Below are 11,263 nucleotides of genomic sequence, written 5' to 3' on the forward strand. Positions count from 1 at the left end.
CCGAAAACTGGGCTAAAATCGTGCAGTCTGAACGCGGCTTAAGTATCTGTTTCAGACCAGGATGGATGAGTTGTTAAGGCGTTGGTCTTAAGATCCAATAGACAAATATTCTTGTGGGTTCAAATCCACATACTTTTGTGTTGTACAGTACTTAAGATTCATTGGACAAATGTCCTTGTGTTTTCAAACCCCACTTCTGGTAAAAGCTTCAGACCACTCAAAACTGGGATTAGTGTAACGTTTAGTCTCAGGCTTGTCTTATTCCAAAATGTAAAGAGCGGTAGCACTTAACCTTTCCCAAAGGTAAAGATCATAGGATGAACAAAGTCAAAGGAACACCTGATGGTCTTACTCTACTCCATGAAGCCACTCTGCTTTGTCTAGATTGATCTACTAGAATGTGACTATCATTATTAAGGATGCTTTATGATTAGCCATATGAGAGTCTGTTTCAGACCAGGATGGCCGAGTGGTTAAGGCGTTGGACTTAAGATCCAATGGGCAAATGTCCTCGTGGGTTCAAACCCCACTCCTGGTAGAAGCTTTGGTCCATTCAGAACTTAGTGGAGTTAGCATGAGGTTTAACTTCAGAACTGATTTGATCCAAACTGTGAAAATTGTCACGTTGCTTTGCCCATACTATTTTGCCCTTTCCATTTTGTTTTCATCAACATTGTGGATTTTTTTATTATGATTTCTTTCTTTTTTTTTTTTTTGTACTACAAAGCTTGTAAGTAGCTTTTAGATTTGCAAAAATAAAGTATGAAAAGTGATATAGAGGACACAGGAAACAAAATGTCTACTACTGCTAAGGCAATATTATTGCTGACATATTTAGGGATAAATAAGGATATAAAATGTTAAAAGTACTGACCCAGGACTCATGGCCTGGAATGACCCTACATACTGCAGTAGTGTGCACAGATGACCAGGATGGCCGAGTGGTTAAGGCGTTGGACTTAAGGTCCAATGGACAAATGTCCTCGTGGGTTTGAACCCCACTCCTGGTAGAAGCTTTGGTCCATTCAGAACTTAGCAGAGTTAGCATGAGGTTTAACTTCAGAACTGATTTGATCCAATCTGTGAAAATTGTCACTCCATTCCAAAATGCCGCTTTGCCCAAACCATTTAGTTTTCATCAACATTGTGAAATTTTTTTATCATGATTTTTTTTTTTTTACTACAAAGCTTGTAAGTCTAAGTAGCTTTTAGATTTGCAAAAATAAAGTATGAAAAGTGATATAGAGGACACAGGAAACAAAAATGTCTACTACTGCTAAGGTAATATTATTGCTGACATATGTAGGGATAAATAAGGATATAAAATGTTAAAAGTACTGACCCAGGACTCATGGCCTGGAATGACCCTACATACTGCAGTAGTGTGCACAGATGACCAGGATGGCCGAGTGGTTAAGGCGTTGGACTTAAGATCCAATGGACAAATGTCCTCGTGGGTTCGAACCCCACTCCTGGTAGAAGCTTTGGTCCATTCAGGAGTTAGCGTGAGGTTTAACTTCAGAATTGATTTGATCCAAACTGTGAAAATTGTCACTCCATTCCAAAATGCCACCTTGCTTTGCCCAAACCATTTAGTTTTCATCAACATTGTGGATTTTTTTATCATGATTTTTTTTTTTTTTACTACAAAGCTTGTAAGTCTAAGTAGCTTTTAGATTTGCAAAACTAAAGTATGAAAAGTGATATAGAGGACACAGGAAACAAAATGTCTACTACTGCTAAGGTAATATTATTGCTGACATATGTAGGGATAAATAAGGATATAAAATGTGTAAAAGTACTGACCCAGGACTCATGGCCTGGAATGACCCTACATACTGCAGTAGTGTGCACAGATGACCAGGATGGCCGAGTGGTTAAGGCGTTGGACTTAAGATCCAATGGACAAATGTCCTCGTGGGTTCGAACCCCACTCCTGGTAGAAGCTTTGGTCCATTCAGAACTTAGCAGAGTTAGGATGAGGTTTAACTTCAGAACTGATTTGATCCAATCTGTGAAAAATTGTCACTCCATTCCAAAATGCCACCTTGCCCTACCCTTTCCATTTTGTTTTTCATCAACATTGTGGATTTTTTATTATGATTTCTTTTTTTTGTACTACAAAGCTTGTAAGTCTAAGTAGCTTTTAGATTTGCAAAACTAAAGTATGAAAAGTGATATAGAGGACACATGAAAAAAATGTCTACTACTGCTAAGGCAATATTATTGCTGACATATTTAGGGATAAATAAGGATATAAAATGTTAAAAGTACTGACCCAGGACTCATGGCCCAGAATGACCCTACATACTGCAGTACTGTGCACAGGTGACCAGGATGGCCGAGTGGTTAAGGCGTTGGACTTAAGATCCAATGGACAAATGTCCTCGTGGGTTCGAACCCCACTCCTGGTAGAAGCTTTGGTCCATTCAGGAGTTAGCGTGAGGTTTAACTTCAGAATTGATTTGATCCAAACTGTGAAAATTGTCACTCCATTCCAAAATGCCACCTTGCTTTGCCCAAACCATTTTAGTTTTCATCAACATTGTGTGGATTTGTGGTTATCATGATTTTTTTTTTTTTTACTACAAAGCTTGTAAGTCTAAGTAGCTTTTAGATTTGCAAAACTAAAGTATGAAAAGTGATATAGAGGACACAGGAAACAAAATGTCTACTACTGCTAAGGTAATATTTATTGCTGACATATTTAGGGATAAATAAGGATATAAAATGTTAAAAGTACTGACCCAGGACTCATGGCCTGGAATGACCCTACATACTGCAGTAGTGTGCACAGATGACCAGGATGGCCGAGTGGTTAAGGCGTTGGACTTAAGATCCAATGGACAACTGTCCTCGTGGGTTCGAACCCCACTCCTGGTAGAAGCTTTGGTCCATTCAGAACTTAGCAGAGTTAGCATGAGGTTTAACTTCAGAACTGATTTGATCCAAACTGTGAAAATTGTCACTCCATTCCAAAATGCCACCTTGCCCTACCCTTTCCATTTTGTTTTCATCAACATTGTGGATTTTTTATTATGATTTCTTTTTTTTGTACTACAAAGCTTGTAAGTCTAAGTAGCTTTTAGATTTGCAAAACTAAAGTATGAAAAGTGATATAGAGGACACATGAAACAAAATGTCTACTACTGCTAAGGCAATATTATTGCTGACATATTTAGGGATAAATAAGGATATAAAATGTTAAAAGTACTGACCCAGGACTCATGGCCTTGGAATGACCCTACATACTGCAGTAGTGTGCACAGATGACCAGGATGGCCGAGTGGTTAAGGCGTTGGACTTAAGATCCAATGAACAAATGTCCTCGTGGGTTCGAACCCCACTCCTGGTAGAAGCTTTGGTCCATTCAGGAGTTAGTGTGAGGTTTAACTTCAGAATTGATTTGATCCAAACTGTGAAAATTGTCACTCCATTCCAAAATGCCACCTTGCTTTGCCCAAACCATTTAGGTTTTCATCAACATTGTTGAATTTTTTTATCATGATTTTTTTTTTTTTACTAGAAAGATTGTAAGTCTAAGTAGCTTTTAGATTTGCAAAACTAAAGTATGAAAAGTGATATAGAGGACACAGGAAACAAAATGTCTACTACTGCTAAGGTAATATTATTGCTGACATATGTAGGGATAAATAAGGATATAAAATGTTAAAAGTACTGACCCAGTACTCATGGCCTGGAATGACCCTACATACTGCAGTAGTGTGCACAGATGACCAGGATGGGCCGAGTGGTTAAGGCGTTGGACTTAAGATCCAATGGACAAATGTCCTCGTTGGGTTCGAACCCCACTCCTGGTAGAAGCTTTGGTCCATTCAGAACTTAGCAGAGTTAGCATGAGGTTTAACTTCAGAACTGATTTGATCCAAACTGTGAAAATTGTCACTCCATTCCAAAATGCCACCTTGCCCTACCCTTTCCATTTTGTTTTCATCAACATTGTGGATTTTTTATTATGATTTCTTTTTTTTGTACTACAAAGCTTGTAAGTCTAAGTAGCTTTTAGATTTGCAAAACTAAAGTATGAAAAGTGATATAGAGGAACACATGAAAAAAAATGTCTACTACTGCTAAGGCAATATTATTGCTGACATATTTAGGGGATAAATAAGGATATAAAATGTTAAAAGTACTGACCCAGGACTCATGGCCCAGAATGACCCTACATACTGCAGTACTGTGCACAGGTGACCAGGATGGCCGAGTGGTTAAGGCGTTGGACTTAAGATCCAATGGACAAATGTCCTCGTGGGTTCGAACCCCACTCCTGGTAGAAGCTTTGGTCCATTCAGGAGTTAGCGTGAGGTTTAACTTCAGAATTGATTTGATCCAAACTGTGAAAATTGTAACTCCATTCCAAAATGCCACCTTGCCCTACCCTTTCCATTTCGTTTTCATCAACATTGTGGATTTTTTTATTATGATTTCTCTTTTTTTTTGTACTACAAAGCTTGTAAGTCTAAGTAGCTTTTAGATTTGCAAAAATAAAGTATGAAAAGTGATATAGAGGACACAGGAAACAAAATGTCTACAACTGCTAAGGCAATATTATTGCTGACATATTTAGGGATAAATAAGGATATAAAATGTTAAAAGTACTGACCCAGGACTCATGGCCTGGAATGACCCTACATACTGCAGTAGTGTGCACAGATGACCAGGATGGCCGAGTGGTTAAGGCATTGGACTTAAGATCCAATGGACAAATGTCCTCGTGGGTTCGAACCCCACTCCTGGTAGAAGCTTCGGTCCATTCAGGAGTTAGCGTGAGGTTGAACTTCAGAATTGATTTGATCCAAACTGTGAAAATTGTCACTCCATTCCAAAATGCCACCTTGCTTTACCCTTTCCATTTTGTTTTCATCAACATTGTGGATTTTTTTTATTATGATTTCTTTTTTTTTGTACTACAAAGCTTGTAAGTCTAAGTAGCTTTTAGATTTGCAAAACTAAAGTATGAAAAGTGATATAGAGGACACATGAAAAAAATGTCTACTACCTGCTAAGGCAATATTATTGCTGACATATTTAGGGATAAATAAGGATATAAAATGTTAAAAGTACTGACCCAGGACTCATGGCCTGGAACGACCCTACATACTGCAGCAGTGTGCACAGATGACCAGGATGGCCGAGTGGTTAAGGCGTTGGACTTAAGATCCAATGGACAAATGTCCTCGTGGGTTCGAACCCCACTCCTGGTAGAAGCTTTGGTCCATTCAGAACTTAGCAGAGTTAGCATGAGGTTTAACTTCAGAACTGATTTGATCCAATCTGTGAAAATTGTCACTCCATTCCAAAATGCCACCTTGCTTTGCCCAAACCATTTAGTTTTCATCAACATTGTGGATTTTTTTATCATGATTTTTTTTTTTTTACTACAAAGCTTGTAAGTCTAAGTAGCTTTTAGATTTGCAAAACTAAAGTATGAAAAGTGATATAGAGGACACAGGAAACAAAATGTCTACTACTGCTAAGGTAATATTATTGCTGACATATGTAGGGATAAATAAGGATATAAAATGTTAAAAGTACTGACCCAGGACTCATGGCCTGGAATGACCCTACATACTGCAGTAGTGTGCACAGATGACCAGGATGGCCGAGTGGTTAAGGCGTTGCGCTCAAGCTGGGGAACAATAGTCCGTTAAAGGTGGGGAAGAAGGGAAGAAGAGAGGGAAGGAAGAAAAAGAGAAAGGGGGGGAGAAGAGAAAGGAGAAACGAAGAAAAGAAAAGGTGAAATTCGATGTTCAAAGACAGTTTTTCCTTAGCATGCGCGCAGTAATACAATTTCCGGTTTCTTCATGTGAGAAATTCGCGCATTTATATTACACTGTTTCCTATTGCAGGTGTTCACCAAGACCGGGGTTCGAATCCAGCTGAAGACAACTTCTTATAATATTGTTTAATTGATTTAAGGTTAATTAAATGTACATATGTTTTACAAATGTACATATTTTTCCATGAAAATTACACCAATGGAAATGTGTTTTGTTATTATTAGTTATTTAGTACTTGTATTTATATTTATTCTGATTAAGCATGTTGTTATTTGTAATTATATTCATATTTATTCTGATTAAGCATGTTGTTATTTGTAATTATATTCATATTTATTCTGATTAAGCATGTTATTATTTGTAGTTGTATTATTTATTCTGATTAAGCATGTTGTTATTTGTAATTATATTCATATTTATTCTGATTAAGCATGTTGTTATTTGTAATTATATTCATATTTATTCTTATTAAGCATGTTTTTATTTGTAATTATATTCATATTTATTCTGATTAAGCATGTTGTTATTTGTAATTATATTCATATTTATTCTGATTAAGCATGTTATTATTTGTAGTTGTATTGTTATTTATTCTGATTAAGCATTTTTTTAGTTCAAGACACTTTCAAATCTGTCCTTTCTAATGAAAAAAAGATGATGAAAAATGTCTGTGACAAATGACAATATGCAAATTATGTTTTTATAGACATACGTTCTATTGTTGCAGTGTACTGATGAAACTGTTATATTAAAGTACAAATAAAAAAAGCAATCATTTGCCAGTTTTTATTTTTATTTTTATTTTTTTACACAATTATGCCAACAGAACAGTAATGAATATTAAACCAATTCAATTTTAAATAAGTTTTCAAACAACATTAAATAAAAAAAGGGAAATAAAATGAAAATGAATGTAGAAATCAAAAAGAAATAATTTCTAAATTTGTTTTTTTATTTTACAATTATGCTAACAGAACAGTAATGATATTAAATTAAATAAGTTTTCAAACAATAAATTATAAAAGGTAAATAAAACAGTAAATAAAGTTTTCAAAAACAATGTCATTCTTTCGTGCACCTTCGGCATGGTTCGGCAACTTGATTGACACCTGACTAGAAGCGCTGACCCCTCCACCTAGCGGTGAAACGCGGAAACGTGCCGTCGACATCCCCCTGTTCTCTGATTGGTCAAATGTCACGAATGTTAAGAGAATGTTATGAATTGCGCTTTTTGATTGGCTGAAAATGTTGTAGCGCTTCGACGCGATTGGTCCAAATTGTCATAGCGCTTCGATGCGATTGGCTGTGCAGTTCGACATTGCTTGACATTTCTGAAATATTGTCAGACTATCCGTCGTCAGCTAGCGCTCTTAAGATCCAATGGACAAATGTCCTCGTGGGTTCGAACCCCACTCCTGGTAGAAGCTTTGGTCCATTCAGAACTTAGCAGAGTTAGCATGAGGTTTAACTTCAGAACTGATTTGATCCAAAACTGTGAAAATTGTCACTCCATTCCAAAATGCCACCTTGCCCTACCCTTTCCATTTTGTTTTCATCAACACTTGTGGATTTTTTATTATGATTTCTTTTTTTTGTACTACAAAGCTTGTAAGTCTAAGTAGCTTTTAGATTTGCAAAACTAAAGTATGAAAAGTGATATAGAGGACACATGAAAAAAATGTCTACTACTGCTAAGGCAATATTATTGCTGACATATTTAGGGATAAATAAGGATATAAAATGTTAAAAGTACTGACCCAGGACTCATGCGCCTGGAATGACCCTACATACTGCAGTAGTGTGCACAGATGACCAGGATGGCTGAGTGGTTAAGGCGTTGGACAAGGATGTCCTCGTGGGTTCGAACCCCACTCCTGGTAGAAGCTTTGGTCCATTCAGGAGTTAGCGTGAGGTTTAACTTCAGAATTGATTTGATCCAAACTGTGAAAATTGTCACTCCATTCCAAAATGCCACGTTGCTTTGCCCTTTCCATTTTGTTTTCATCAACATTGTGGATTTTTTTATTATGATTTCTTTTTTTTTGTACTACAAAGCTTGTAAGTCTAAGTAGCTTTTAGATTTGCAAAACTAAAGTATGAAAAGTGATATAGAGGACACATGAAAAAAAATGTCTACTACTGCTAAGGCAATATTATTGCTGACATATTTAGGGATAAATAAGGATATAAAATGTTAAAAGTACTGACCCAGGACTCATGGCCCAGAATGACCCTACATACTGCAGTACTGTGCACAGGTGACCAGGATGGCCGAGTGGTTAAGGCGTTGTACTTAAGATCCAATGGACAAATGTCCTCGTGGGTTCGAACCCCACTCCTGGTAGAAGCTTTGGTCCATTCAGAACTTAGTGGAGTTAGTATGAGGTTTAACTTCAGAACTGGTTTGATCCAAAACTGTGAAAATTGTCACTCCATTCCCAAAATGCCACGTGGCTTTGCCCATGCTATTTCGCCCTTTCCAATTTTGTTTTCATCAACATTGTGGATTTTTTGTACTACAAAGCTTGTAAGTCTAAGTAGCTTTTAGATTTGCAAAACTAAAGTATGAAAAGTTATATAGAGGACACAGGAAACAAAATGTCTACAACTGCTAAGGCAATATTATTGCTGACATATTTAGGGATAAATAAGGATATAAAATGTTAAAAAGTACTGACCCAGGACTCATGGCCTGGAATGACCCTACATACTGCAGTAGTGTGCACAGATGGCCAGGATGGCCGAGTGGTTAAGGCGTTGGACTTAAGATCACAATGGACAAATGTCCTCGTGGGTTCGAACCCCACTCCTGGTAGAAGCTTTGGTCCATTCAGAACTTAGCAGAGTTAGCATGAGGTTTAACTTCAGAACTGATTTGATCCAAACTGTGAAAATTGTCACTCCATTCCAAAATGCCACCTTGCCCTACCCTTTCCATTTTGTTTTCATCAACATTGTGGATTTTTTATTATGATTTTCTTTTTTTTGTACTACAAAGCTTGTAAGTCTAAGTAGCTTTTAGATTTGCAAAACTAAAGTATGAAAAGTGATATAGAGGACACATGAAAAAAATGTCTACTACTGCTAAGGCAATATATTATTGCTGACATATTTAGGGATAAATAAGGATATAAAATGTTAAAAGTACTGACCCAGGACTCATGGCCTGGAATGACCCTACATACTGCAGTAGTGTGCACAGATGACCAGGATGGCTGAGTGGTTAAGGCGTTGGACAAGGATGTCCTCGTGGGTTCGAACCCCACTCCTGGTAGAAGCTTTGGTCCATTCAGGAGTTAGCGTGAGGTTTAACTTCAGAATTGATTTGATCCAAACTGTGAAAATTGTCACTCCATTCCAAAATGCCACCTTGCTTTGCCCTTTCCATTTTGTTTTCATCAACATTGTGGATTTTTTTATTATGATTTCTTTTTTTTGTACTACAAAGCTTGTAAGTCTAAGTAGCTTTTAGATTTGCAAAACTAAAGTATGAAAAGTGATATAGAGGACACATGAAAAAATGTCTACTACTGCTAAGGCAATATTATTGCTGACATATTTAGGGATAAATAAGGATATAAAATGTTAAAAGTACTGACCCAGGACTCATGGCCCAGAATGACCCTACATACTGCAGTACTGTGCACAGGTGACCAGGATGGCCCGAGTGGTTAAGGCGTTGGACTTAAGATCCAATGGACAAATGTCCTCGTGGGTTCGAACCCCACTCCTGGTAGAAGCTTTGGTCCATTCAGAACTTAGTGGAGTTAGTATGAGGTTTAACTTCAGAACTGGTTTGATCCAAACTGTGAAAATTGTCACTCCATTCCAAAATGCCACGTTGCCTTTGCCCATGCTATTTCGCCCTTTCCATTTTGTTTTCATCAACATTGTGGATTTTTTGTACTACAAAGCTTGTAAGTATAAGTAGCTTTTAGATTTGCAAAACTAAAGTATGAAAAGTTATATAGAGGACACAGGAAACAAAATGTCTACAACTGCTAAGGCAATATTATTGCTGACATATTTAGGGATAAATAAGGATATAAAATGTTAAAAGTACTGACCCAGGACTCATGGTCCGGAATGACCCTACATACTGCAGTACTGTGCACAGGTGACCAGGATGGCCGAGTGGTTAAGGCATTGGACTTAAGATCCAATGGACAAATGTCCTCGTGGGTTCGAACCCCACTCCTGGTAGAAGCTTTGGTCCATTCAGAACTTAGTGGAGTTAGTATGAGGTTTAACTTCAGAACTGGTTTGATCCAAACTGTGAAAATTGTCACTCCATTCCAAAATGCCACGTTGCTTTGCCCATGCTATTTCGCCCTTTCCATTTTGTTTTCATCAACATTGTGGATTTTTTGTACTACAAAGCTTGTAAGTCTAAGTAGCTTTTAGATTTGCAAAACTAAAGTATGAAAAGTTATATAGAGGACACAGGAAACAAAATGTCTACAACTGCTAAGGCAATATTATTGCTGACATATTTAGGAATAAATAAGGATATAAAATGTTAAAAGTACTGACCCAGGACTCATGGTCCGGAATGACCCTACATACTGCAGTACTGTGCACAGGTGACCAGGATGGCCGAGTGGTTAAGGCGTTGGACTTAAGATCCAATGGACAAATGTCCTAGTGGGTTCGAGCCCCACTCCTGGTAGAAACGAATCTTTAAAAAACCAGAAAGTTTGTGTTCATATTACTTTGAATGCATAATGGCCGGTTTCTCAGGCAGGGTTTAGACCAGGGTTATTCAAATCTTGCCCTGGAGGGCCAATGCGGTGCAGAGTTTGGCTCCAACCCTGATCAAACACACCTGAGCATGCTAATCAATGTTTTTTGGGATCATTAGAAAATCACAGGCAGGTGTGTTTGATCAGGGTTGGAGCCAAACTCTGCACCGCATTGGCCCTCCAGGGCAAGATTTGAATAACCCTGGTTTAGACTAAACCAGAATTAGGCCATTGTTCATTTAGGAGATTTAAGTAATTTTTATTAACATGCCTTAAAAGCATTACTTGTGTGCATCTTGAGACAAAACAAAGGCACTGATATATTTCAAAGTCAGTCAGTGCAAGTCCCTTTCAGTTAAAACAGCTCAGATTTACACTTAAGTTTGGGACTAGGTTTAAACCTTGTCTGTGAAACGGGGGGGAATGTGTCCTAACGATGTAAAGATGTAAAACAATGTTTCGGTGACGTCCCCAGATAATACACATCGGTCGTTAAAGGTCATTATTTATTTCCAGGCAGTTTCTAATCTGATTTGTCACTGTCAGATAATAAAACTTGCAATAGCTAGTAAAACCCAAAAACGGTTTTATATAGCCTAATGAAGTCTACTAAAGTAGAAGAAGAATATAAAATAATTAATTTCTATTTCCGAAGTTCTTTATTAGCATTAATTCATAAGAGCTAAAGGGGAAGGCAGAAAATATCATGATAATAAAATT

The 11,263-nt window shown here is 37.4% G+C and overlaps 16 non-coding genes across 16 annotated transcripts; all 16 read left to right on the forward strand.

Moving 5' to 3' along the window:
• Window positions 1-455: 455 nt before the first annotated feature.
• trnal-uaa lies at window positions 456-538 on the forward strand. Its single transcript has one exon. It is a non-coding gene; the product is annotated as a tRNA-Leu (tRNA).
• A 389-nt stretch (window positions 539-927) lies between these two features.
• Window positions 928-1,010, forward strand: trnal-uaa. Its single transcript has one exon. It is a non-coding gene; the product is annotated as a tRNA-Leu (tRNA).
• Window positions 1,011-1,395: 385 nt separating this feature from the next.
• Window positions 1,396-1,478, forward strand: trnal-uaa. Its single transcript has one exon. It is a non-coding gene; the product is annotated as a tRNA-Leu (tRNA).
• A 381-nt stretch (window positions 1,479-1,859) lies between these two features.
• On the forward strand, window positions 1,860-1,942 carry trnal-uaa. The gene has a single exon. It is a non-coding gene; the product is annotated as a tRNA-Leu (tRNA).
• A 389-nt stretch (window positions 1,943-2,331) lies between these two features.
• Window positions 2,332-2,414, forward strand: trnal-uaa. Its single transcript has one exon. It is a non-coding gene; the product is annotated as a tRNA-Leu (tRNA).
• Window positions 2,415-2,800: 386 nt separating this feature from the next.
• trnal-uaa lies at window positions 2,801-2,883 on the forward strand. The gene has a single exon. It is a non-coding gene; the product is annotated as a tRNA-Leu (tRNA).
• Window positions 2,884-3,272: 389 nt separating this feature from the next.
• On the forward strand, window positions 3,273-3,355 carry trnal-uaa. The gene has a single exon. It is a non-coding gene; the product is annotated as a tRNA-Leu (tRNA).
• Window positions 3,356-3,736: 381 nt separating this feature from the next.
• trnal-uaa lies at window positions 3,737-3,821 on the forward strand. The gene has a single exon. It is a non-coding gene; the product is annotated as a tRNA-Leu (tRNA).
• Window positions 3,822-4,211: 390 nt separating this feature from the next.
• On the forward strand, window positions 4,212-4,294 carry trnal-uaa. The gene has a single exon. It is a non-coding gene; the product is annotated as a tRNA-Leu (tRNA).
• A 383-nt stretch (window positions 4,295-4,677) lies between these two features.
• Window positions 4,678-4,760, forward strand: trnal-uaa. The gene has a single exon. It is a non-coding gene; the product is annotated as a tRNA-Leu (tRNA).
• A 382-nt stretch (window positions 4,761-5,142) lies between these two features.
• Window positions 5,143-5,225, forward strand: trnal-uaa. The gene has a single exon. It is a non-coding gene; the product is annotated as a tRNA-Leu (tRNA).
• Window positions 5,226-8,062: 2,837 nt separating this feature from the next.
• Window positions 8,063-8,145, forward strand: trnal-uaa. Its single transcript has one exon. It is a non-coding gene; the product is annotated as a tRNA-Leu (tRNA).
• Window positions 8,146-8,532: 387 nt separating this feature from the next.
• trnal-uaa lies at window positions 8,533-8,616 on the forward strand. The gene has a single exon. It is a non-coding gene; the product is annotated as a tRNA-Leu (tRNA).
• An 837-nt stretch (window positions 8,617-9,453) lies between these two features.
• trnal-uaa lies at window positions 9,454-9,537 on the forward strand. The gene has a single exon. It is a non-coding gene; the product is annotated as a tRNA-Leu (tRNA).
• Window positions 9,538-9,921: 384 nt separating this feature from the next.
• Window positions 9,922-10,004, forward strand: trnal-uaa. The gene has a single exon. It is a non-coding gene; the product is annotated as a tRNA-Leu (tRNA).
• Window positions 10,005-10,387: 383 nt separating this feature from the next.
• On the forward strand, window positions 10,388-10,470 carry trnal-uaa. Its single transcript has one exon. It is a non-coding gene; the product is annotated as a tRNA-Leu (tRNA).
• Window positions 10,471-11,263: the final 793 nt, after the last annotated feature.

This window comes from Cyprinus carpio, chromosome A2 (genome assembly GCF_018340385.1).
Source record: "Cyprinus carpio isolate SPL01 chromosome A2, ASM1834038v1, whole genome shotgun sequence".
Taxonomy (NCBI): Eukaryota; Metazoa; Chordata; class Actinopteri; order Cypriniformes; family Cyprinidae; genus Cyprinus; species Cyprinus carpio.